The following is a 27598-nucleotide window of genomic DNA, read 5'->3' as shown; positions in this document are numbered from 1 at the left end:
TTTTTTTTTTTTTTTTTTTTTTTTTATTAACAAAATGGTGATTGGTACTTTACTGTGCAAATACGGTGTGACATAAAATATTGCAACAGCCACAATTGTATTCTCTAGGGTCTCTGCTAAAATACTTTGTTTCTACTTATTCCTATGTCGTAATAAAACTTGGCAGGCTGCCAATTTATTTTTTTTTCCAGCTGTGAGAACTCTCTGCACTTGTTAGAAAGATCGTAATATGCTGTTTTGAAGATCAGGATGGGGAAAAAGATTGCAATTTTGATTCTTAATGATTGTGATTATTTGCACGGCAGTCTTTTGTTATACTTGCCTACACTGTGCAGCTCGTTTTGCACAGAGTGGCCCAGAACCTGCTCTTCTGGGGTCCCTTGGCGGCTGTCTCTGCATCTTCCTGCAGGTACTTCTCACGTTCATGCGAGCTCCCTCGCATGGTGAGAAGCACCTGCTGGCGCTCTCCCGTGATACAGCTGGCGGCTATAGCCGCTCGCTGTATCACACGGCCCCATCCCCGGCGCTCTGCGTCAGGGGATGTGATTGACAGCAGCACGAGCCAATGGCTGCACTGCTTTCCATCCACTCCAGCCAATCAGCGGCCAGACTGAGTGGCGAGGTAGGACGGCGGGGGCGGGATTTTCGAGGGGTGAGGTAAGTAAAACGGGGGGGACTGGGGGCGCAGGCACTGTCAGATGTTTTAGAATGCATTAAGGTGAAAAAACATTTGCCTTTACAACCCCTTTAAATGCCTTTTTTTTTTTTTTGTGGAAAAAAAATACTTTAATGACTAAACAGTAAATTTTAGCCTTTTTTTTAATATATATATATATATAATGTGAAAGATGAAATGCCATGAGAATCGTGATCTATATTCTAAGCAAAAAAATGTGATTCTCATTTTTACCAGAATCTAATTCAGGGCCACTCCGTGCAATAATGTTGCACAGAGCAGGTGTGTATAACATTGTTTATTTTAACCACTTCAGTACTCGGCACTTTTACCCCCTTCCGGCCCAGGCCAATTTTCAGCTTTCAGTGCTGTCACACTTTGAATGACAAACATGTGGTCATGCAACACTACCCAAACCAAATTTTTTCATTTTGTTCATAAAACTAGAGCTTTCTTTTGGTGGTATTTAACCGCTTTAGGCCTTGAAGATTTTACCCCCTTCCTGACCAGAGCACTTTTTACAATTTGGCACTGCGTTGCTTTTAACTGACAATTGCGCGGTAGTGCGACCTTGCACCCAAACAGAACTGGAAACTGTGTTTATATACACACACAGATCCTGGTTCTCCTTGTGCCCCAGTCGTGGCAATCCTGGGAGCCCGGCAGTGATTCTGACCGCCGGTCACTCTCATTGGCTCGGCCGCCATGCGTGTGGCCACAGGGCAAAGCGACGTTGCATAACATCATTTCACCCAGCCGTGCCATTCTACCGCAGTACAACTGTGGTGGATGGTCGGCAAGTGGTTAAAGCGGAGGTCCACCCTAAAGTGGACCTCTGCTCATCGGAACCCTCCCCCCCCTCCGGCGCCACAATTGGCACCTTTCAGGGGGGAGGGGGGTGCAGATACCTGTACAGTACAGGTATTCTGCACCCACTTCCGGGATAGCTCTCTGCGGAAAGGGGCTTATATTGCGCCCCTTTCCGCAAGTGCCCGCCCCTTTCCGCAAGTGCCCCGCTGCCTGCTGGGAAACGCACAGATCCCAGAGGCAGCGGGGACCATCCTTATTGCGCAGCGCGATTCGCGCATGCGCAGTAGGGAACCGGGAAATGAAGCCGAAAGGCTCCATTTCCTGATTCCCATACCCAAGATGGCGGCGGCAGCACCCGACAAGACGATCTAGAGATCGGCTTCGGGTGCCGACATCGCGGGTGCGCTGGACAGGTAAGTGTCACTATTTTAAAAGTCAGCAGCTGCAGTATTTGTAGCTGCTGGCTTTTAAAAAAAAAAAAAAAAACGCGGAGTCCCGGCGGACTCCCGCTTTAATCACCACGGTTTTTTTAACAAAAAAAAAATGTTGAAAAAACGTGTTTTTCTTAGTTATAATAACATTTTGCAAATAAATAATTAATACATCTAGGCCAAAATGTATTCTGTTACATTTCTTTGGTGAAAATACTGTAACCCAAATCCGTGTCTATTATTTAGTCTGTAGGAGAGTTATAGAGTCCACTAACTGTGGTAAATATCTGAAAATCAATCAGTCCTGATGTACTGATGACCAATCTCATTTCTTGAGGCTATAAAATGTCAGGGCAGTACAAAGATCCCCCAAATGGCTCACTCTTTATCGTACATCATAGGACACAAAGTAATTACTTGGTGGGTTATAGGCCTACCTTCAGGTGTTGACACTGGTATAACCAATACAGGAAGTTGACTCCCCTATATAACCCCTCCTCCTTCCAGGAGCACTCAGTTTTTTTTCGCCAGTGTCTAAGGTGTTGGTCACGAGTGAAGATGCGCTCTAAAGGAGCTCCAGTAGGGAACCATGCTGGATTTAAAGAAACCTCCACAATCGGATCCGTCCTCGCCACTGAGGCCATAGGATGGTACCTGGACCTCGATGCAAGAATGAGGTTTTGCCTGTAATGCTTCTCTTTGAGAGCTGGACCCTAGGAACCAGGACGCTTTTTGTCTTGCTACATTTCCTAAAGCTGAGGGGTGCTATACAAGGCCCAAAGGAGCTGAACCCCTTTTAAAAGGGCCCCAGTCTTTGAGCGTGTTTAAACGCAGCCCGCCGTGATGGGTGAAAGTCGGATCTGTCTGTTAAATCGGCAGTATCCTGCAGCGAGGACAGAGTAAAGGAAGAAGCTTTGCTTTTTCCTTCAATATACCTTATATGCCTTATAAATGTCTCCTCTATAAGGAGTAACTTGCACTACCTATGATGTGTCTTGGTGCAGCTCTGTCTCAGAACAGGTGTGGGCCCAGTGGCAGAGTTTTTTTTTTTTTACTATAGATCTTGTGGGATTTGGTAAAAAATACAGCAGTTAATACAGAGATGTGTATAAACTTCTATATGGGTGGTGGCTGGTTGACGCAGCTGCATGGTTTAATAACAACCCAGCCCTTACACCTAGTAACATTGGTAAACGCCCTGTGCTTCTGTGGTTTTAACCACTTCCCACCCGGCCAATGCACATATACGGCTGGGTGGGAGCCGTCTACTTCTGATAGGACGTTCAGGAACGTCCATCAGAAGGAGCGGGATCGCGTGTGCCCGCGCAGCGGCGCGATCCCGATGTGCCCGTGTCACCCAGACACGGCACATCTCAGATTGGCAGGAGGGCTCTGTGATTGGCCCTCCTGATCACATGACGGCCGTGTCCAATCACGGCCGTCATGTGATGTAAACAAACAGCCGGTTGCTAGGCAATCGGCTCCTCCTCTCCTCACACAGAAGTCATCACTGAGGAGAGCAGATCGCTGCAGCCGGCTGATGATCAGTGAGTATGAGCTGTTTTTTACAGCTTTTTACTCACTGATCACCAGTCTAGTGTAAACACAAATCACCACACAGTGTAAACACACCACACAGTATAAACACAATGTCCCCACACATGTCCCCAAAACATACATGTCCCCAAATAATAAATACACATGTCCCTAATAATAAAAACATGTCCCCCACATATGTCCCACTAAAATCACATGTCCCAATGATTATCTGCACACATATGTACTTGATCACCTGCACACATACGTGCATGATCATGCATGTCCGTGATCACACAAACCAATTATTATACACTTAACGGAATTTTTTTTACCAAAAACATGTAGCAGAATACATTTTGGCTTAAATTTATGACAAAATTTGATTTTATTGGATTTCTTTTAAAATGGAAAAAAGAAAATATTGTTTTTTTTTTTCAAATTTCCGCTTTTTTTGCGCTTATATCGCAAAAAATAAAAAATGGAGTCGTGAATAAATACCACCAAAATAAATCTCTATTTGTGCGAACAAAATGATAAAAATTTCATTTGGGTACAGTGTAGCATGACCGCGCAATTGTCACTGAAAGCGCTAGAGCGATGAAAGCTGAAAATTGGGCTGGGAAGGAAGGGGGCGAAAGTGCCCTGTATTGAAGTGGTTAAATTAAAAAAAAAATTAAAAAGATAAAAAAAATATAAATCTGCTGACAGAACAATTATTTGACAATCACTTGGATAAATACATTCAAACAATTTCCAACGGAAATAGTACTCTTTTGCCAGTCAAAATAAAATCTAAGCATCTTTCATTTAAACTGTTCGGCCTCTGCCATCAGACCAGGCATAAAGGAAGACCTGGGACTACAAGTCTGCAAAGCAGAATACAAGACCAGAGGCATCTCCCCTCACCAAGGTGGGGGGAAGACTTCTGATGTACTCAGAAGTCTGGCAAAGGGAAATTCAGGACATATGGACTCTCTCCTCAGTGTCTCTAGGATACAAGCTAGAGTTTTGAGAGTTTCCACCATCTCGTTTTCTGAGATCAAACGTCCCCAAGGATCCAGGCAAAAGGCAATCCCTGTTGCAAGCATTAGACTGATTTATTGGCTCTAGGGGTGATCAGACAGATTCCCAAACAAGAGCAAGGTTTGAGGTTTTACTCAAACCTAATTACGGTGCCAAAGCCAAATGGGGATATCAGACCAAGTCTAGATCTACGTAATCTAAATCTGTTCCTGAAAATCCGCTCCATTTGCATGGAGTCAATCAAGTCAGTCATTTCCATCCTGCAAGGAGAAAAACTTCTGGCGTCCATCGACATCAGAGATGCATAGCTGCTTGTCCATATATTTCCTCCTCACCAGAGGTTTCTGCGGTTCAAAGTAGAACAGAAGCATTTTCAGTTAATAGCCTTGCCCTTTGGGCTTGCTACAGCATCTCGGGTATTCACTAAGGTATTAGCCTCACCTCTAGTCAGGTTAAGGGCACAGGGCATAACTGTCTTGGCTTACTTAGACGATCTATTGTTAATAGACCAGTCAGTGGCTTGCTTGAAGCAAGGTGTAGCCATCACAAGCAGTTACCCGGAAGGTTTGGGTTGGATTCTCAACCTAAAGAAATCCTCCTTAAAGCCACTAAGAAGGCTGGAGTATCTGGGCCTGATCATAGACACAGCCCAGAAAAGGGGTGTTCTTGCCTCCCGCAAGGATCAGCTCTATACAGGAGCTGGTGAGGATGATCAGGTCGAAGAGAAATCCTTCAATTTGCCTTTGCATGAGGTTGTTGGGGAAGATGGTAGCTTCATTCAAAGCAGTTCCCTATGCTCAATTCCATTTGAAACTGAAAGCAGTATTCTGTCTGCTTGGAACAAAACGATTCAAGCTTTGGACTTACCAATGTGGCTGTCCCCATGAGTGTCCCAAAGCCTCAGTTGGTGGTTACTATCTTGGAACCTGCTGAAGGCAAAGTCCTTCAGATCAATTATTTGGAAGGTAGTAACGACAGATGCCAGCCTTTCAGGCTGGGGAGTAGGAGCCTTGCCCATCGACATCCTAGAGATTTCGGCAGTGTATCTGGCTCTAGAAACCTGGACCTCCCAGGTTAAAGAATTGTCCTGCCAGGATCCAGTCCGGCAATGCCACGGCTGTGGCATATATTAATCACAAGGGGTCACCAAGGGTCTCTCAGTTCAGAGAGGTGAACCAGATTCTAACTTGGACAGAAGAGAATGTCCCATGCCTATCGGCAGTTTTCATTCCGGGAGTAGAGAATTGGCAGGTGGACTATCTAAGTCGCCGGCAGTTATTCCCAGGAGAATGGTCTCTTCACCCCAAGGTGTTTCAGGCTGTTTGCCAAAGATGGGGGACTCCGGACGTAGACCTTCTAGCGTCCAGATTCAACACTAAGCTAGTCAACTTTGCATCCAGGACAGGGGACCCACTCGCATACGGAACAGATGCGTTGGCGACCCCGTGGGATCAGTTTTTACTGATCTATGCACTTTTCCCTGATTCAGTTGCTACCTCAAGTTCTTTGCAGGATCAAGCTGGAAAGAAAATCTGTAATACTGGTAGCACCAGCATGGCCCAGAAGGTCATGGTACGCAGAGATCGTAAGGATGGCAGTGGAGGGTCCAGGGCTCTTTCCACTAAGGCCAGACCTGCTATCTCAGGGGCCGATATTACATCCTAATTTACGAACGCTAAATTTAATGGCTATTGAGACCCACATTCTGAATAAACGTGGGCTTTCCAGGTCAGTTATCTCTACTTTGATTAATGCTAGGAAGACAGCTTTTAGAGCTATATATTATAGAGCCTGGAAAGCTTATGTTTCCTGGTGTGAGTCCAAGGGTTGGTACCCTCAGATGTATCGTAGGCAGAATGCTTACCTTTCTACAATTAAGCGTAGAGATGAAGTTGGCCCTGAGTACTATTAAGGGCCAAGTCTCAGCCTTTTTCAATTTTTATTTCAAAGACTGCTTGCTATGCGTTCTTTAGTCCAGGGTTCCATGTAAGGAGTACTGTGGATTGATCCGCCAGTTAAACACTCTTAAGCCCTTGGGACTTAAATTTAGTTTTGTCAGTGTTAGAAAAACAGCCATTCGAACCGTTGCAGCATGTTCCCTTAGTCCTTCTGACTAGGAAGCTGATATTTTCGTTTGCTATATCCTCAGCAAGGAGGATTTCAGAATTGGCTGCTCTTTTTTGTAAGGAGTCATATTTGATTATTCATGAGGACAGAGTGGTGTTATGCCCTTGTCCAGGTTTTTTGCCAAAAGTGGTTTCAGGCTTTCATCTGAATGAAGATATTGTCCTGCCAGGGTTTTTTCCCAAGACCTTGTTCCAGGGAAGAAAGGTCACTACATTGTCTTGATGTAGTGAGAGCAGTGAAGATGGTTTAGGTGGGGTGTCACCTCAGTCCCAAAGGGTTAGGTCCCATGCCAGCCTTCCCTGTTTCCTTCAGAACCCCTTTTGTCTCCCTCCCAATTCAGGAGAAGCTATCATTCCCCCTTTAACTCCCCAGCCTGGAGTCCAGGTGGACAGAGTTTTTCACCAATCAATTTTTTTTATTTATTTTTTTTATTTTATTTTTTTCCAACCTTTATTTTTACTGAGGACATACTTGCATCTGTTGTGGCCCAGTGCAACCATACCCACTCTCAAAAACATAATAAAAAAAAAAGGGGAAGCATGTAAAGTTGATCGATATATGTTTAGATAATATTGCAGAGGTTCGGAACTCTTCCCATTGTTGCCATATCCTTAAAGTTTGTTCTCTTAGACCTGCTTCTGTCTTTATCGCCAGCTCCAGGAGCTGGACTGCACTTTACATGCATACATGTATAATTGTTTTTACACACCACACACACATATATATACACACACACACACACACACACAATGTGTGTGTGTGTGTATATATGTTGCAAGTTATATATAACTGAAGCTATCAGCCATAATAATATCCTTACATTGTATATTGATGATTTTCTCAACAAAAGTGGAGGGCATGTGTTTCCTGGTATGGTTCAGGAGGGGAGGAAGGGGAGCCCACTCGTCCCCCCCTCCCCCTTTCCTGGCCTGCCCGGCTGCATGCTCCGATGGGGAGTATGGGTTTTGTTTGGGGACCCACACACAATTTATTTTTTGGGATGGGGTTCCCCTTAAAAACCATATGGTATAAAATCCTCACTCGAACATTTATTTATTTTCAATTAAATATTTGTGCCTTTTTTTTTTTTTTTTCCTCACAGCACGGATGACTCATCATTAGGATAGTGCCAGCTCTTTGATAACCAATGACTCATCTTTGCTGGGATGAGTCACTGGTTGTTAGGACACTGGTGGCTGCCTGCTTTTAACAACCAGCACAAATCGCACACAAAATGCATCAAAAATGCAGATCGATGTGATTTTGATGCCCGGTCATTGAAGTCTATGGACCATTGCATCAAACCAAAATAGCACAGGACCCTTCCCCAAAGATGCATTGCAGCTGCATTGCATTGATGTGAATGGGCACCATTGGAAGCAATGTGTTTTCCATTGTTATGCGATTTGGTGCGTCTCAAATCGCATCTAAAATCTTATCAGTGTGACCCAGGCCTGACTCTTTTTTTTTTTTTTTCTTTTTTTTTTTTTCTCGGAGGCATTCAACTGGAAAAATAACACTATTTACAACAAATTCAAATTTGCTTTTGCTTTCATTTTGCATATTTTATGGTTGTGTAGCATCACATTTTATCATTGTTCTGTGCTGTAGGTGTGAAGAAAGTCTTCTTGCCTGTTGTGGAGTCGCAGAAGACATCTGGTTGTGAGTAAGTTAATTTCATTTTTTTTTGTGGGAGAATATTTGAGATTTATCTGGCAGCAGATCTTTCATGCCTCTTCAACACCACATGTTAATTACAGTGCAGAGAGGCTGGGGAAGGAGAGGGATGCTCTGAAATATCCTCATTCTAAGAAGTGAGCCTTTGCCACCTAGGCATTCAAGTGTTGTCCTTCTGCCATCTTATGTCTTTGATCTGCTTAAAGTATAACTAAAGTGGATGTAAAGGCAGAAAAAATCCATGCATTAAGATAAAGCCTTCTGTGTGCAGCAGCCGGCCCAACCCCCTAATACTTACCTGAGCTCATTTCTATCCAGCGATGTCCACAAGTTCCTTGGCTGTCTGACTCTTCCTTATGATCGGCTGAGACACAGCAGCGGCGCCATTGGGTCCCGCTGCTGTCAAACAAAGTCAGTTTGCCAATCATGAGAGAGGTGCAGGGCCGAACCAGGGTTCTGTATCTGCATTGACACAGGAAGCTGCAGCTCGGTGTGGGTGTCCCAATAGCAAGCTGCTTGCTGTGGGGGCACTCAACAGGAGAGGGACTCGAGAAGAGGAGGATTGGGACTGCCCTGTGCAAAACCACTGCACAAAGCAGGTAAGTATGTTTATTATTTTTATAGAAAATGGGGACACTTGTTCCATGATAGCTGTAGAAAAGATTTCCCTCAATTCCTGTTGAGTCTACAGGACGGGACGTTAATTGAAATCTCCCTAAAAGAGCAGAGATGGCCAAAAAAAATTACACTGGTGTTTACATTCCCCAACTCTCTTCGTAGCTAGAAGATCCTTTTTAAAGGAAAAACAAAAAAGCACCGCCACCAAAATGGCAACCTGTAAACTTTAGCTAATAAAACAAAATGTAAACACACATAAGAAATGGAAACAAAAAAGGCAAGGCGCAAACGCCCATAAATGCACAACACAATCATTCATAAAACTTATCAAAGTCCATAGACATGCGTTGTGAAAAAAGGTATACTCCTGAATCGGTCATAAAAGCATGACCGCCCACCTGCAATGTACTGTCTACTTGCAGATTTAGGGCGCATGCATGTGTTCCCCCTGCCTAGCTCCTGTTGTGATTATACACTGCAGGAGCTTGTGAGCAAGGACCTGCCAATGATTCATGTCTGGGACCTGCTGATCATCTGTGTGCAGTCACAGCCCAGAGTTTGTAAACAATACAGAGGTCTAGAGCTGCATGACAAAAACGCACTCCAGATCCATTCCAGTGCGTTTTTGATGCGTTTCTGGATGCATTCCAGGTGCTTTTCTTCCCCCACCACTATACTAGGGTCCAGTGTGTTTTTTTTTTATGCATTCCAGTGCGTTTTGGTGCATTGTACTGCATTCTAGTACAGTCCAGTGCAGGAGAAATGCAGCACTTTTTTTTTTCTTCCTTTATTTATTTATTTTTTTTTTTTTCTGGAACTGACTGCACTGGTGTCAACTATGCCATTAGAAACATGTAACCTACATTCCAATGCATTTTTGATGCAGAATAAAAATGCACTGGACTGCATGTGTGGTGAACTAGCCCTTAGAGATCAAAGAAAAAAACTTTGTTCTGTAAATGAGGTCAGTTTAACCACTTAAAGACTAAGCCTTTTTTTGACACATGTTGCTTACAAGTTAAAATCTGTATTTTCTCTTGTATTCACCGACCGACACAGCTCCTCTCTGTAACAAAATGGGTTGTTAGCCCTATCACTAGGAGATACTAGGCAAAGTTGTAATACAACACTTCAGAACTCTTAGTTCCAGCCAGGAGGACCATTGTAGCCTGGTCCCTCAGGCTACAATCCCCCACACTCTGCACTAGCAGCTTCAGTTTTATTTTGCCTGCGGGCCCATAGGTCCATGTTTTTTTTTTTTTTTTATGCAGAAGCTTGGCTTTGCGCAAGAAGAATGATCCTGTGATCTTCTATCAACAGCCGGCTGGATGACTGGCTGGTTCACTTATCCTTGTAGTCTTCCCAGTCCGGCCATCGAGCGCGTGCAGGTCGCAGCTACGACTCGGCAGGCCACATCATACCTCAGCTCCAGAGGTGGTCGTGAGCTTTTATGCTCCGGGACATGCATATGACCGGGCTACTGATGTCTGCGTCACAGTATGCCAGGCCAGTAACCTTCCCTGTACTGATCAGGAGTTGGCTACAATGGAATGTCTCCCAGCTCTTAAGGACTGATAAGTACAGCTCTCCCTGTCTTGGCAAGGTTGAGCAGCTTGGCATTCCCTGGGAGGTCGATTCAGAAGCCCCCTCACCCCCTTCTCTTCTCTCCCCTGTCCCTATCTCCCCTCCTTCCCCCACCTCACGGGGGGGGGGGGGGGGGGCTGTTCATGGGTACTGAGCGGTATGTGTGTGTGTGCACGTGCATGCCCCTGGGCTCTCGCCTGGGTTCTGTCTGACTGGGGGTGCCTGGATCCTGAGTGCTTAAACTCCTGGGAGGTGCCTGTGAGGATTGCCTGTGTGTTGGTGCTGCGCTGTGTCTCTCACATGTTTGTTTTGGTCTCTCATGGCACAGGCTGGTGGCCATTTTCAGTGTGGGCAAAGGACAGCATGCGTCTGGGCTTCAAGCGGCCTTTTTCCTGGTGATTCCCTATTCAGGACACTGGTGGGCATTTTCTTGAAGCCGGACCACGTTTTTGTGCTCTAGCAGCAGTTTCATGTGCCCTCAGCTTCCTGTTTGTCATTACTGAGCGCTGAGACAGACTTCTATGTAGTCTGAGCATGTTTTTCAGATCGCTGAGGGATTGTTCACCAATTGTTCTGGGGACTGCCACCAACACAGTTTTGGTTCCTCTGCATCTGGGACCGCTAGGGGTCTACAGGCACTGCAGTAAACAGTGCGGAACTCCTCAGGGTGGTGAGTCCGGCGGGTTAGAACCCCTCAGTCAGCAGCAGCAAGGAGGGTGGGACTGTCACTGTCCTAAGTCCCCCTTCGGGTGGCAGACAGGGTGGGGTCAGCATGGCTTCAAAAACTGGTGTTTCTTCCCCCGAAATCCAGGCAATTGCAACCGGGTCACCTGTGGATGGCGCAGTCCCCATGGACACCCTGGCGGCGGTCCGCAATTCGTTCGTTGCCAAGATGGAGGCGGTGCGTGGGAAGAAAGGTGCTAAAAAGCGGCCCCTGACCCCCCGTCCTCTGGGGAGAGCTCTGACGCAGACTCTGTTCCAGCTGAGGCCGGTGACCCCCTGCTCTGTCTTGTCAGAGAACGCGGGCCAGGACCGTTCGGACAGTGAGGATGAGTCCCCGTCCGGGTCCCTGCACGACAAATCGCTTGTTGGAGCACTTATCACAGCTGTGCGTGATACCCTGAAGATTCAGGAGCCAGCGGATCCCTCTGCTGATGTACCGGTCCCTTTTGGGTCCCGCAAGCCAGCACGTTCACCTAAGGTGTTCCCATATTTGACCAATTTTGACAAGTTCATTTACAAGGAATGGGGTCGCCTGCAACGGACCTTTTCGGTCTCCAAATACATGCCGGTGCGTTACCCCTTTGAGGAAAGCCTTCTCAAGAAATGGTCGGCTCCTCCGGTCGTTGACCCCCCCAGTATCCAGGTTAAATAAAGTAACCACGATCCCGGTTGAGGGGACTCCTGCATTCAAGGATCCCACAGACAGGCAGGCCGAGGCAGTGGCTCGTTCCGTGTTTACGGTTGTGGGGTCAGCCGTGCGACCTGTACTGGCATCCGCACTTGTGTTGCAGACACTGACTGAGTGGGAAAAAGTTTTGCACCACTAATTGGGAGAGCAACAGGCTTCCCCTGTCTGCGTGGAACTAGCAGACCAGTGCAAGGTCTTAAGTACGTCTGTAACGCGGTCCTGGATACTCTCCCCCTGCTATCCAGGGCTTCAGTGTCAGCTGTGGTGCTGAGGCGCCTAATTTGGCTAAAATGCTGGTCGGCTGACCAGGCTTCCAAAAAAGCGCTGACGGATCTTCCTTTCCTTGGCGACCGGCTCTTTGGAGCCTTGCTAGATGCCATTATTAAAAATGCCACAGGTGCTAAGAGTACACTGCTCCCACAGGCCAGGAAAGCTAAGGAGCCACGCTGTAGGCAAGGGTCCTCCTTTTTTTTGTGGTGAAGGATACAAAGTCCTCTACAGTCTCCGGTATGCTGCAGATTCTCAAGTTGGATCTGTGGGAGCGGTTATCTGCATCCTTAGTATGAAACGGGAGCATTTAATTCTCTTCAGAGTCCCTCCAGCTCCTGGGTGTGTTTGTGATGGTGAGCTCCATGTCATCCACATGGGTTTCCAGATCTGCTGTATACTGACCAAGCTCTCGGATCTCTCCTGAGAGGCAATTATCTGTTCAGAGGTTGACTTGAGAGCCTTTTGGAGGATCGTTTCCATCTGGCAAAAAAAGTATTTTTCAGACATGCCTGATTGGGGGATGACAGAAGATCTGCTGAGAGCAAAGGCAAAGTCCTACTCTCCATTACTGTCCACTGGTTCTGACTGCAAGGGAGATGAAGCATGTAGCTGTATGGATGCTTCCACCACCATCTTGGAGGCACATGCTAGGGCCTCCTTGATGGGTTTTGGCTTTGTTTTTGCCCAGTGACCCATGAGAACTACCCTGCAGGTTAATGTAGGTGCTCCGGAAGGATATCGCGAGGGAGCCTAGGGCGCATGCTGGTTCAGACCTGGCTGTATCCTCAGTTCAGCTGTGGGGAGTGCAGAGCTCTAGGGAAAAATTCTATCATGCCAAACCTCAGGCATTTATTTTTATTTTATTTTTATTACTGGATATGTTTTACAGCAGAAAGTAAAATCATTTTTCAAAATTTTTTTATTTTTTCATTTATCACAAAAAATAAAGCCCGGGTGATCAAATGGCACCAAAAGAAAGCTCTATTTGTGTGAAAAAAATTATCCAACTCATCCGTTTAAAGTAGCACAGCTTAAAGCGGAGTTCCAGCCTGGGGGAAAAAAAAGAATAGTCAGCAGCTACAAATACAGAAGGACACTTGCCTGTCCAGGTATCCCACGATGTTGGCACCCAAAGCCAATCTGCCCATCGGCTCTGGTTGCAGGCGCCAGCATCTTCACTAAGTGAAACTGGAAGTGAGGCCTTGTGGCTTCACAGCCTTTCCTACTGTCCATGCTCAAGTCGATCTGCACTTTTTGAATGGTCCTGCTGTCTTCTGTCTTCAGAGGTGGACCTGTCACCTGCCTGCTCTGCGGGGCGAAAAAGAGCAAAGCGGAGCCCGTACACAGACACGTCTGTGTGAAAGGGCCCTTACATCGGCCTACAAACTGATCTTAATCTCAATAATCCCAATTCTATTTTACCATTTGTTAAATTGTTTTTATCACGCTTGTAGTTTTATTTTATTTTTTTCCTGACTCATTGTGCAAAGTTAAAATGACTGGACATCTTCTTTCTGTATTATGATCTCTTGTCCTGTGACAGTCAATGTTCGAGGACTAGCTCAGTCTTGTGACTCAGCGTTTTGAAACGTATAAATAAAGTTGCTGATTAACATGTAGGATCTCTTTTTAGTAGAAATTCAAACGGCTGTTCAGGAGGTAATATTTTTTTGTCTGATTTTTATGTTGCAATATTACTTTTTCTGTTTTAGGTCATCAGTCAATCAGAAGGAAACTATATAAATTAATCTCACATGCCGCCTAATTTATGTTATTGTAATGTTCATCTTTAAAGTCCATTTTTAATGCACTTTTTACATGCTTGCTGTTCTGTATATCCATTGGCTTAAATAGAAATTTGTCGTAAAATAATAATTTTACAGACGAGCATGGCTGATCCTTACAGCGGTATTCAAACCTAAAGCCAAAAATGTAGTATAACTGCAGCATACCAATCAGATGTGGCTACTGCATCAGTTTTCTTTTTTTTTCCCCATCTGCTTTCACCTGGTGATCTGGCCAGTGACGCATACCCACCTGTATTGGAGTTCCTGCCATCTGTATGGAAGAGAACAGGGGGCACAGCAGACAGCAACATTGTCAGTCTGAGAGGAGGGTAGTGTTAAATGCACTAGCAGATTTAGATACACTAACAAATTGAAGCCAAGCTTCAGCTCAAACTTTATATTCAGTTTGTTTTGTTTTTATTTTCCTTTTTGGTATAAAGGTTTTACATGAACAATTAAAAAAAACAATCATTGTAAGTATCCCTGCCAGCATTAAATGGTTGGTCTCATCCTTGTAAACTAATATAACTGGAAGAGAGTTTCTTTTGAAAAACCGACTTACTGGCAGGATCACCAGATAAAAAAAATAAGTCTAAAAAACAAAACTAATGCAATGAAGCCTTCACACCTCAGAATTGGTAAGCTGCACTAGAATACAGGTTATTTTTTAGGGTTTATTACTAATAATAAATGGAAGTTTTGGTGCCAAAACCAAAAATTCAGGATGCATGGGGCCTAAACCCAAAAAAAAGTTTTTGAAAAAATATATATTTTTATAAAGAAATGTGTTCTATTCGACTTTTTAATTAATATAAATTTAAATCAATATGAATTTGTGGGCACCTTTTATTTTTTTTTTAGCACAATTTTTTTTTTTTTTTTTTTTTTTAAGATTGTACCCCCTTCATGACCCGGCCATTTTTTGCTATTTGGCACTGCGCTAATTTAACTTCTAATTGTGCGCTCATGCAATGCTGTATGCAAACAAAATTTATACAATTTTTTTTCCCCCACAAAATAGAGCTTTCTTTTCCTGGCGTTTGATCACCAGTTTTATTTTTTGCGCTGTAAACGTAAAAAGGGCATATATTTTGTTTAAAAAATTTTTTTTTTTTACTTCTAAAACATATCCAATAAAAAAATGTAAAAATCTAATTTTATTCATAAATTTTGGCCAAAATGTATTCTACTACATCTCTTGTCATTTTATGTCTTTGGTAAAGTTATAGCTTCTACAATCTGAGATCTATACTGAATTACAGATTTTTTTTTATATATATGTTGTAAGGCTGGCCGCAGGCCAGCCTGTATTTGTAGGAGGAGCCTGAGAGGGCTATTTAAACCTCCTCCTCTGTCAGGGCCAGTGTCGGTAGGTTTTCTGGGTGGTAGCATGTCATTCAGAGCTGCTGTCGGCCGCGGCTATGGTCTCCCCCCCCCCCCCCCCCTTATCCCTGGGTCCACACTGGCTTATGGAGGCCACCCTCCCCCCCCTTTTTCAGCCCCATGTTCCAGCATGGAGGGGGGTGGCAAGCCGTCGGCAGTGGCTTCTCCCAGCGTTCAGGCATGGGGACGGGGACAGTCCATCTCTCCTGCTCTAAAATCTCCCCACAGTTTCGTGGGGACAGCCTGCAGCCCTCCTGGTGAGGGGAGGTGGTCGGCCGCCACTGGCGCCCCTTACAGGCACGGAGCGCCTGCCATTCTCCTCGTGGGGGGGGATGTGATCGGCCGCGCCGGCTCCCCCTTCCCCCCCCTCTTGCGAATGCAGTGCACCCGACCGATTCTCCTGGCGGGGGGAGGGGGAGGTAATCAGCCGCGCCGCCCCCCTCCCCCCCCACATAGGCTGCACACCCGCCGATTCGGCCGTTCTTCGCCTGCACTCTCCCCTCCCTCAGCTCTCCAGCGGGCTGTCCGCTCGGTATTCCTGCGGGGGGGGGGGGGGGGGTGATCGGCCGTCCTTCACCCACATTCTCTCCTCCCTCTGCTCTCCTGAGTGCAGTCCGTCCCTCCCCCCAGTTTCTCCCTCCGGGGGGAGGGTGGTGGGCGGTCGTCCTTCGCCTTGCGATCTCCCCTCGGCTCCGGGTGGCCAGTGTGCAGCCACCCGGTGCTCACGGGGGGATGTTTCGTCCGCCTCCTTACACCTGCTTTCCTGGGCTCGGTCTTCTCCCCCTTCTCCCCTCGCGGGTACGGAGCGCCGCCGTGCAGTGTACCGGCCGATTCCCGGTGGGGGGAGGGGGAGATGTTCGGCCGCCGCCGGCTCCCTTTCCCCCCTCACATGTGCAGAGTACCGGGCGATTCTTGGGGGGGGGGGGGGGGGGGGGTGGTGGTCGGCTGTCTCCGGCTTCCCCTCTCCCCTCACACGTGTCCAGCCTGGCTGTGCCTGCCGCCCACAGTCTCCCCTCAGCCCTCCTGCGGGCAGCCCGCCCAGTATTCCCACGGAGGGGGGGGGGGGTGATCGGCCGTCCTTCACCCACACTCTCCCCGGGAGTCGGGTGTGGCTGCTAGGGAGCAGAGGGGTGTGCTTGTCCGCTCTGTGCTGTCTCGGGCAGGACAGGTCAAGGTGGAAACATATGCTGAGATTTGCCCCTCCCCATTTTCCATTATTGCATGTCAGGGTGCCAAAGCCACTATGCTAGTTACACACTACCCTAGAATTGAATTGCCTCCTTTTTTGGTTTTTTAATGATCACGTTGAGATGCAAACGTAAGGTATTTGTTGCGTGGGGCTTAACAATGATCTCTATTACTTGCTCTGCTCCCCAGAGATCTCCAGCATGCAGGTTGAGCTGGCTTTGCTTTCCGCAGACTTTGTCCACTTTTTATGAATCGGACACAGAGTTGATGCAGTACACAGGGCTCCGAATCCGCCCCATTAGTTAAAGGACTTGTCATTCTCAATCCAAGATTTCTACAGTGCAAGAAATGTCTCCCCTTTTATACATTGAACCCCCCCCCCCCTCTGAGCTCCTCGTGGTGGGCCTCCTGAGCTCCACGTGTTGGGTCTCCCCCTCCCCCCCCCCCCTCTCTGAGCTCCACGTGGTGGGCCTCCTGAGCTCCACATCTTGGGTCTCCCCCCAACCCTCTGAGCTCCTCGTGGTGGGCCTCCTGAGCTCCACGTGTTGGGTCTCCCCCTCCCCCCCCCCCCTCTGAGCTCCACGGGGTGGGCCTCCTGAGCTTCCTCCTCCTCACCCGCCTGAGCTCCACGTGGCGGGTCTCCTCACCCGCCTGAGCTCCACGTGGCGGGTCTCCTCACCCGCCTGAGCTCCACGTGGCGGGTCTCCTCACCCGCCTGAGCTCCACGTGGCGGGTCTCCTCACCCGCCTGAGCTCCACGTGGCGGGTCTCCTCACCCGCCTGAGCTCCACGTGGCGGGTCTCCTCACCCGCCTGAGCTCCACGTGGCGGGTCTCCTCACCCGCCTGAGCTCCACGTGTCATTTCTGTCTCAGCGTTTCTGTCTCAGCGTTCTGTGCGGCTTTTCCGTCTCAGCGTTCTGTGCGGCTTTTCCGTCTCAGCGTTCTGTGCGGCTTTTCCGTCTCAGCGTTCTGTGCGGCTTTTCCGTCTCAGCGTTCTGTGCGGCTTTTCCGTCTCAGCGTTCTGTGCGGCTTTTCCGTCTCAGCGTTCTGTGCGGCTTTTCCGTCTCAGCGTTCTGTGCGGCTTTTCCGTCTCAGCGTTCTGTGCGGCTTTTCCGTCTCAGCGTTCTGTGCGGCTTTTCCGTCTCAGCGTTCTGTGCGGCTTTTCCGTCTCAGCGTTCTGTGCGGCTTTTCCGTCTCAGCGTTCTGTGCGGCTTTTCCGTCTCAGCGTTCTGTGCGGCTTTTCCGTCTCAGCATTTCTGCTCTGCTTTTCCGTCTCAGCATTTCTGCGCTGCATTTCTGTCACAGCGTTCTGCGCAGCATCTCCTGTCAGTGGTCTGTCCGGCATTATTGTCATAGCGTTCCTGCCTGGATGCCTGATAGCGTTCTGCCCCGGGATTTCTGTCGTAGCGTTCTGCCCCGGGATTTCTGTCGTAGCGTTCTGCCCCGGGATTTCTGTCGTAGCTTTCTGCCCCGGGATTTCTGTCGTAGCTTTCTGCCCCGGGATTTCTGTCGTAGCTTTCTGCCCCGGGATTTCTGTCGTAGCTTTCTGCCCCGGGATTTCTGTCGTAGCTTTCTGCCCCGGGATTTCTGTCGTAGCTTTCTGCCCCGGGATTTCTGTCGTAGCTTTCTGCCCCGGGATTTCTGTCGTAGCTTTCTGCCCCGGGATTTCTGTCGTAGCTTTCTGCCCCGGGATTTCTGTCGTAGCTTTCTGCCCCGGGATTTCTGTCGTAGCTTTCTGCCCCGGGATTTCTGTCGTAGCTTTCTGCCCCGGGATTTCTGTCGTAGCTTTCTGCCCCGGGATTTCTGTCGTAGCTTTCTGCCCCTGGACTGCTGTGGCGTTCTGAACCAGGATTTCTGTCGTAGCTTTCTGCCCCGGGATTTCTGTCGTAGCTTTCTGCCCCGGGATTTCTGTCGTAGCTTTCTGCCCCGGGATTAGCGTTTTTTCTGTCTTAGCGTTTTTTCTGTCTTAGCGTTTTTTCTGTCTTAGCGTTTTTTCTGTCTTAGCGTTTTTTCTGTTTTTGTGTTGCTGCCAGCGTGCCTGTCTTGGTATTTCAGACTTGGTGTTCAGTCTCAGAGTTTCTCAGAGGGGCATTGTCCACTCATGGCATACTCTGGTAGTCGTTCGTCCTTGTTGATTGTCATGTCTCATCGTGTCTGTGTCATGTTTGTACCTGGGTCAGGTAGCTAGGGCTCACACGTCCGGATCTGTCACGTCTATAGATCCATACGGGCTGAGGTTTTCATTTGTTAATTGATTGTTGTCCTCAATCTTCTCGCCCGTATACCATACGTCATACGTTGCATGTTCATTCACCACATCTAAACGACTACCCACCACGGTCCGTGGGTACACTAGCCCTGAGTTTTCAGTTAATTACCTGCCTCTGCACTGCAGGTTACTCGGGCTCACTTACCATTTTACATGTTGGGTGGGGGGGGGGGGGGGTCCGTGCGGCAGGTTCTTTTCAAGCACAGTGGTCTTGACTTTTCTGCTCATGTTTCATTCTTAGTTAGGCAGGGGGTATTGTTGTTGTTCTCATTGTCTGGTTGTCTGTCATTTCTCTAGTATTGTGTTTAAGGTTGGGCCGTCTTGGCATTCATACTGATATCATCCATGCTTGCTATCACTTCCTTCAGCCCCGCCGTTGTTAGGGGCTAGTGGATTGGTGCTGATGTCATTTCACCACGGGGCTCACCCTTGGATCAGAAGCAGTCGAAAACATTTTCCTTCAGTTGATGTCCTGTTGTGTTGAAGCCCTGGTTACTGCCCAGGGATGTATAGTCTCTCTCAGGGTGTTTGTTAAGCCACGTCCACGTGACGGTCCTTGGGGGGTAGGTTGGGCAGATGTCACAATGGTTTTGGATTCCACTCTTGGCTCTGATCTTGTTTGAACTTATTGCCTGGAGTCCCACTTAGGGACATCAGTCCAGTCATCTTTTCCGATCCCCAGCTTGTTCCAAATAGGGGGGGCTTGGGTATGTCAGTTGCATGCCATGGGGACTGTTTCCCTGAGAGGGGGTTTGGCCCTCCTTGGTTCAGGATTCTGTCCCAGCTGTTGGGTTCAGGCTGTAGCATGACCCGATCGTATCCGGTGGGACCTGGGTCCTGCGCCCGGTATGGTTTTTCCAGGTTGACAGTATTATTGCCATGGGCCTTGTCCACTTACTCCGTCACATCCATCAGGTTTATAGCTTTTAGCACTCCTGTTAGTGGTCTTTTTGCCACTCACCCTCTTGGGGGGGTATGTCTCTGGGCTATTTCACTGGTGTTCATTGGGGTATTTTGCGATCTTTTGCAGGGGGTTCCTCGGGCCAGACCTTGTTCCTTTCCCCGCTCATATCCTCTCATTTCACAAGCAGTTCATTCTCGGGTCTGGGTGTCGCGGGCATCCGGCTCAATTCAATCTTTCAGGGGATGTTCAGTTGGGTTTAGGGTAGTGTCACAGGTTCGATAGGGGGTTCCGTCTCATCGCCAAGTCAGGAGTCATTGTGATCTTTTGCCATGGCAAACGCTTTCCAGTTACTTGCTGGATGCGTACTGCTGCCGTCCGGGAGCACACCTTTATCCTTGATGGTTCATTACCTTCCCTTCACCTAAATTTTGTGTCTCTTTGCCCTCTTCTCAGGCATACTGACCAGCTAGGCCAAGGCACACCTCAGGCCTTGGTTCTTAGGAGTATCGCATTTCCCGCTTGAAGACTCTGACTACAAATATATATATATATATATATATATATATATATATATATATATATATATATATATATATATATATATAGTAATAGCGCTATAAGACCAACAAATTATTCAAAGGTATGGAAGCATCTGCGCACATATGCCATAACATTTATATCCATATTTCTTCTTGCTTGCAACATTTAACTTTTCCATAAACAAGTAGCACCCAGGGGACTTGCACATTGGTGCAATGGTGGTCACACCAGTAGTGCATGCCTGTGCAGCGGCAGTGAGGGCGGTAGTGCATGCCTGTGCAGCGGTGGAGATGAAGGTAGTGCATGTCTGTGCAGTGATGTTGAGGATGAAAGTCTGTGACTGCACACTGGCAAAGCGGGTGATAGTGTATGCAGGAAGGGTAGTGCAGGAGTATACTTTTTGAATTAAAGTGAAAAGGATTTTTGGGCCGATATGTTAGGCCAATTTTAATTTTAATTTTATTTTTTAATCCCCCTTGATCTCATAAAATCTAACACACCTTTCCCACTGGGACATTTTTCAGGCGCTTTTGGGCTAAAAATAGCGCCTGTAAAGTGCCTGCAAAACGGCTCCCCTGCAGTCTGTGTGAAAGACAGAGTGCTTTCACACTGAGTGCCCGTTAACACAGGGGCAACACGACTTGTGTGCAGGTCGCGTCTGTGTGACGCACTGCAACTTCAGCAGCGACTTGCAAAACGACGACTGTATAGAAGTCAATGCAAGTCGCCTGAAGTCGCCCCAAAAATAGTACATGAACCTTTTTCTAAGTCGGAGCAACTTGAGTCGCTCCTATTAGAACGGTTCCGTAGTACAGAACGGAGCGCGACTTGTCAGGCGACTAAGTCGCCTGACAAGTCGCGGTAGTGTGAACGGGCACTAAGGCGATGCGCTGGCAGGATCTTAAAAAAAGTCCTGCAAGCAGCACGTTTGAAGTGGTGTATACCGCTCCTCCACCACTCTTGCCCATTGATATGAATGGGCACCACTGCCGAAGCGCATGCAATGCGATTTGGCAGCGGTGCTTCACGGGTGCATTTAACCTCTTCCTCGGCCGCTAGTTGGGTTTTATGTGCCCCACTAGCAGCCAAATAGCAGCGCTAAAATGATGGTAAAGAGCCGCTAAAACTGGCAGCGTTTTACCATCAACGCCTGCCCGCTCCAGTGTGAAAGCGGCCTTCATAAGTGATACAGAAAATTTCTTACATTTAAACATTTATTAAACAAAACAAACCTCCAATCAGTTTACTTGTATGTATGATTTAGATAAAAAAAAAAAAAACTATATATTAAATAAAAACAGGTAGTCAAAACTTTTGGACGAAAAAAAAATGGGCTAACTTTACTGTTTTTTTTTTTTTTTTTTTTTAATATTTTTTTTTTTTTTAAATAGTGTATTTTTTTCCTAAAAAAAAAAAAAATAAAAAAAAAAAAATGCATTTGAAAGACCTCTGTGCAAATGCCGTGTGACATAAAATATTGCAACAACCGCTATTTTACTCCCTAGGATCTCTGTTAAAAAAATATATATATAATTTTTGGGGGGTCTAAGTAATTTTCTGGCAGAAAATGCTCGATTTTTACTTGTAAGCAACAAGTGTCAGAAAAGATTTAGTCTTTAAATGGTTAAACTGAGAACTTCTACACTCTGAGATGATTTCATTTATTCAAGTGTAAACATTGTATCTTTTTGTTCTTTTCTTGGCAGGCTGCCCAGAGAGGAGGAAAGTCGTTTCTATGACGACTCAGGCAACTTACACTGACTTCTATTACAGAAGTCTTTCCAAGTCACGCTGTTCTAAATCGGCCTTTTTATCAGCACAATCGGCCGATGCCGATTAATTAAAAAACGGCAAATATCGGCTGATATATCGGTCGACCTCTAGTGATAAAACCTCAGTTCATTGTGGTGAACAGGTTACAATTTATTGACTCCATTCAGACTTTTGATCAGCGTGGAGAATGGTCAGTGGTAGTGATGGACGAACTTCCGATGGGACATACCGTGAATGTGACCAAAAGTTCATGAACGGCAAGGTTCGCGGTGGACCCCATTGACTTTAATGGCAGGCGAACCTTAAAAACCTCCAGGTCATATTTTCAGCCACAAAATACTTACTAGCTGTGCACACATAGTCCCACAAAATGGACACTGACATAACAAAAGTATTAAGTGAATCTGGGATCGATAACCATTCTTTTTTTTATCTGTGAAATTTTGACAATTCAGGAGTGCATGAAGGCCATGGAGGAGAGGCAAGGTCAGACCAGGCTATGAAGGGGGTGCAGGAGATGATCAGTGCCACAGTCAGGGCAGCGCAGTCCTGTGCCAGTGTCCCAGTGTGACAAACTGTGCTTGAGCCCCTCCCTCTGCCCGGCCCTTACCCCCACCTATGCAGGGCTCCACTGCGGTGGTCCGGAGGTGCCAGTCCAGTGCTGATTCTCAGCCATGGTGCTGGCACTGCCTGCTGATTGGCTTCTCCGCTGCTATCTCCCTCACTGTCTGAAACCAGCACCGCAGTAGAGACTGAGCACTGACACCAGCACTGATACCAGCAACTCCCTGCGGGACCCAAAAATGACACCACTCAACCTCTTCAAACAGGAGGGTACAAGCATATAGTACGGTGTGCTTTTTTTGTACAAGGAAGTGAGCAAAAGGTAGAAAAAAAAGGTCCATGTGCTAGATTAAATAAATTGTTTATAGAGTTATGTATATACATGGTCTACTGGTCACATGTGTTGAATTCCTCCGAGATCCATGTCTCATTCATTTTTATAAATGTGAGGTAGTCAACACTGTCATGAGCTAGGTGAGTGCACTTATCGGTCACGATCTCCCCTGCTGTGCTGAACGTCCTTTTGGACAGGACACTGGATGAGGGGCAAGCCAACAGTTCCATTGCAAATTGGGCACGGTATGGCCAGAGGTCAAGCTTGCCCACCCAGTAGTCCAGGGGTTCATCACTTCTCAGAGTGTCCACATTGGCCGTTAACCTGATGCAGTCGGACACCTGTCGGTCTAAGCGTTCCCTCGTCGGTCTAGGCCAGGGGTGCTCAACCTGTGGCTCTCCAGCTGTTGCAGAACTACAAGTCCCGTCATGCTTGTGTAACTGTCAGCCTTGCAATGCCTCATGGGACTTGTAGTTCCTCAACAGTTGGAGAGCCACAGGTTGAGCACCCCTGGTCTAGGCGTTCCCTCATGCTGGATCCGGATGAGACCTGTCGATGGGTCGGCTGAAAGAATGACCTCATATCAGAAGTGACCAACACATCTTCAAACCGCCCTCTTCTTGCAGGCGCTGTTGGATTGGTACCCAAAACTCTTTCTCTGGGAGTGGGAATTCCTCCTCTGCCAGCGCACGCAAAAGCAGAATACAGCATTTTTCGAAGCAAGGCCTGTAAGTGCTCCATTCTGACAGCCCTCTGTGATGGTGGTAACATTTCTGCCATTTGGTGTTTGTACCGGGGGTCTAAGTACGTTGCCACCCAGTACTGGTCCTTGACCTTTATGCTTTTTATACGGGGGTCCCTGTTAAAATACTGGTGCATGAAGGCCCTTATTTGCACTAAACTGGAAGTGGTGTGGTGGCCTGGCTCTTCATCCAGGATAATGTCATCCTCCTCGTTCTCTCCCCATCCATGAACAACAGGGATCCCAGAAAGGTTTAAAGCATGCTCTTCTTGCTCCTCCTCATCCGCCCCGGCACCATCCTCCTCTGACTCCTCTTCAGACTCCTGTTGTTGACTTGTCTCAGATAGAGTAGCCCCCCTGGGAATTCATCCAGCATTGCGACTTCCTCATCTTCCTGCTCCTCCATGGCTTGATCAATGACATGACGCAATGCACGCTCCATAAAGAAGGCATAAGGTACCATGTCACTGATGGTGCCATGGCTGCGACTGACCAATTTGGTGATCTCATAAAATGGGCGCAGAAGTCTGCATGCATCGTGCATGAGCAGCCACTGCTGCGGGAAAAAACCAAGCTCCCCAGAACCTGTTCTGCCACAGAGTTCGTACAGGTAGTCGTTAACTGCACGTTTCTGCTGGAGCAGCCTATCAAGCATATAGAAGGTTGAGTTCCATCATGTCGGGCAATCGCAAATAAGATGTCTGACCAGCAGATTGTGTCGCCGCTGAATGTCAGCAAGGCGAGCCATGGCCGTGTAAGATCTTCTGAAATGGGCCGAGATTTTCCTTGCCTGCCGCAAGATGTCCTGGACCCCAGGGTATTTGACAACGAATCACTGCACGACCAAGTTAAAGACGTGTGCCATGCATGGCACGTGTGTAATTTTGCCCTGTTTCAATGCACTAAGCAGATTGGCACCGTTGTCACACACCACTTTACCAACTGTCAAATTGAGCGGTGTTAGCCACTGATCTGCCTGTGAACGCAAAGCTGAAAGGAGTGCCGGGCCAGTGTGGCTCTTGGCTTCCAGGCACAACAGACGCAGCACAGCATGGCAACGTCTCACCTGGCATGTCGAATAGGTTCTGGGGTTCTTGGGCGGCGCAGAGGAAGAGACGCTAGCAGCGGAAAAGGAGGAGAGGGAGGATGGAGTAGGAGGAGAAGAGAAGAGGCAGGCCTGCATGCAATCCGTGGCGGTAAAACCAAATCTACACGGGTGCCACAGGTTTCATGCTTGACGGCCGTCAGAAGGTTCACCCAGTGGGCAGTAAAAGTTATATACCTTCCCTGCCAGTGTTCGCTAGACCATGTGTCTGTGGTCAGATGTATCTTGGCACCGACACTGTGTGCCAGAGATACATTCACTTGCTGCTGAACATGGCCATATAGCTCTGGGATGCCCTTCTGTGAGAAATACTCTTCTAACCTTCCTGGGACCTTCCATTGTGGTGTTCCAATGGTCACAAATTTTCGAAAGGCCTCCGAGTCCACCAGTTTGGCAGTAGTTGGTGGGCTATTAGTTCTGACAAGCCAGCCGTCAACCGTTGGACAAGAGGGTTATCCGGCATCATTTTTTATGCTCGAACATTTGGCCCATGGAAGCCTGCCTTTTTCCAGAAAAAAGTGAGGACGGCATGATAGAAGGTGGAGTGGAGCACAATTGTGAGGAGAGAGGAGAAGAAGTAGAAGATTAGGCTGGAGTGTGGCTTTGTGGGTTACGTTGCTCCCACTGGGCTCAGTGATGGCGGCTCATGTTCCTCCTTAAGGCGGTTGTCCCTAGGTGAGTGTTGGGCTTACTGTGACTTATGCGTTGACTGCAAAGGCTGCAGATGGCAACACTGTCAGCAGCGGACACCTTAAAAAAAGCCCACATTGCGGGGCCACATGCCGGCGTCCTGGGAGCGCCAGATGTGACCGTACATGGTTGATGCCTTGCTCCTGATACATTAGCAGTCTGCTTTGTCCCTCCTGTGCAATGTAAGTTCTTCCTGCTTCTCCTCCCTATCTGCTGGTCCATATCTCACTCTGAACTCCCCTCCTCTTCCTCTCTTGTGGGCACCCACGTGAAATCACTAGACACGTCGTCATCGACGTCACCTTCCCCACCGCTATAATTAGAGATCTCGGAGTAGGCAGCAACACCGGGGACCAACCTCCCCCTTGCGCTGTTCTGGGTATTGTCGTCAGACTGCTGAGTGGAGGTTTCATAGTTTCATAGTTTCATAGTTAGTAAGGTTGAATAAAGACACCGGTCCATCTAGTTCAACCTGAGTGAGTGTCTACAATTGTCCCTATCCCTGTACATTGCACACTCACAATGGTCCCTACCCTCAAGGAGCCCACAATCCAAGGTGCCCATTCATATACTATGGTCAATTTTGGACAGAAGCCAATTAACCTACCTGCATGTCTTTGGAATGTGGGAGGAAACCGGAGTACCCGGAGGAAACCCACACAGGCACAGGGAAAACATGCAAACTCCAGGCAGGTAGTATCATGGTTGGGATTTGAACCAGTGACCCTTCCTACTGCTAGGTGAGAGTGCTAACCACTACACTGTGTTACCTCCTCTTCCTGATCCAATGCCAAGAGTGGCTGCACATTGGCAATGTCTTGTGATGGATCGGAAAATAATTCCTGTGATTCAAGCGGAGGGTATATGGTGGTGTTGGTGGTAGTGTCTTTGGGGGTGCACACAGCAGAGAGTGAAGAGGGTGCAGATCGAGCGGATGAGGATGGTGCAGAAGAGTAAGGCTGAGTGAGCCACTCAACCAAGTCTGGTGGGTGCGTCCTTTGACGTAATCGAACGCACCTTCTGCAATTTGCCACTTTAGCTCAAGCCTGTTGCTCCTGGCCTGCCTCTTCCTTTGCCTGTCATTTATTTTATTTTTTTAATGACCCTGTGACAAGTCTCTAGAGAAGTGCAGTATGTATGTGGAAGAAGGTATATAACACCCTGCTTCAATCTGTCATTTTGGGGTGGCCACTGGTCTATCACACCAGTTATAATACTTTTTTCTAAATGCGTTTGTCACTCTTTGTAGTATTGATGCAGAACCACTCAGCAGTCACAATGCTGCACAGTGGAAATGCACTATACTATGCTTTCTATATTTGTAAGTATTTTATACCTGTATTACACTGCTATATACTGCACACCAAATAGTACACCTATCCCAGTCCTTAAAGTGGTTGTAAACCCTTACAAACCACTTTGACCTACAGGTAAGCCTAGATTAAGGCTTACCTGTAGGTCCAAGAAATATCTCCTAAACCTATACAGTTTAGGAGATATTTACCTGAAGACAGCCACCGCTGTCTACGGCGCATGCGCCTTAGACAGCGGCGTGAAGGCGCACTGGGTAAGCCGCGAGTGACGGCTCCCGTGCGCTGTGATTCGCCGGAGCAGCTAGACCCACCAAGAAGATGGACGCTCGGAATTACAGGGGACAGCGGTGACTTCGCTGGCTCCTGTGTCAGGTAAGTGACACATAATGGACTACTATGCGATGCATAGTAGTCCATTATGAATGAATGAATGAATGAATGAAATACTTGTATAGCGCACAATGCGAACTGAATCGCCTCTGACGCCATTATGCTTTACCTTTGCAGGGAATCAAAGAGTAAGTAAACCCATTAGGGTTTACTTCCTCTTTAAAAGGACCTTTGTGGACCTAATAGTAGCTAGCTAGTAGCTAGTGAATTAGACTGTCCCTGCTCCAAACACCAAACTGTCCCTCCTTACACTGAGAAACGACAGCTGCAGAATCGGTCAGCAGTGCACTATAATATGCTTTCTATATTTGAAACAAAGTATATTATACATGTACAACCCTATATACTGTACACCTATACCAGTCCTTAAAAGGACCTTTGTGGACCTAGTAGCTAGTGATTTGCAGACTGTCCCTGCTCCAAACACCAAACTGTCCCTACACTGATAAGA

The 27598-nt window shown here is 47.4% G+C and overlaps 1 protein-coding gene across 5 annotated transcripts in view; it reads left to right on the top strand.

Moving 5' to 3' along the window:
- The window catches only part of TRAF2 (TNF receptor associated factor 2), a 119622-nt gene that overhangs the window by 28577 nt on the left and 63447 nt on the right, over positions 1-27598 (top strand). For 3 of the 5 annotated variants that reach the window (XM_077476963.1, XM_077476930.1, XM_077476939.1), the window contains exon 3: positions 8218-8272. The exons of 1 other annotated variant lie outside the window; for it this stretch is intronic. The gene's annotated coding sequence lies outside the window, so the exon portion shown is untranslated. The remainder of the gene's footprint in view (positions 1-8217; positions 8273-27598) is intronic. One more of the 5 variants, XM_077476945.1, reaches the window with a different exon arrangement.

This window comes from Lithobates pipiens, unplaced genomic scaffold (assembly GCF_037356315.1).
Source record: "Lithobates pipiens isolate NorthernLeopardFrog02 unplaced genomic scaffold, aLitPip1_a1.2 Scaffold_1, whole genome shotgun sequence".
Taxonomy (NCBI): domain Eukaryota; kingdom Metazoa; phylum Chordata; class Amphibia; order Anura; family Ranidae; genus Lithobates; species Lithobates pipiens.
This window is presented reverse-complemented; position numbering and strand designations above follow the sequence as displayed.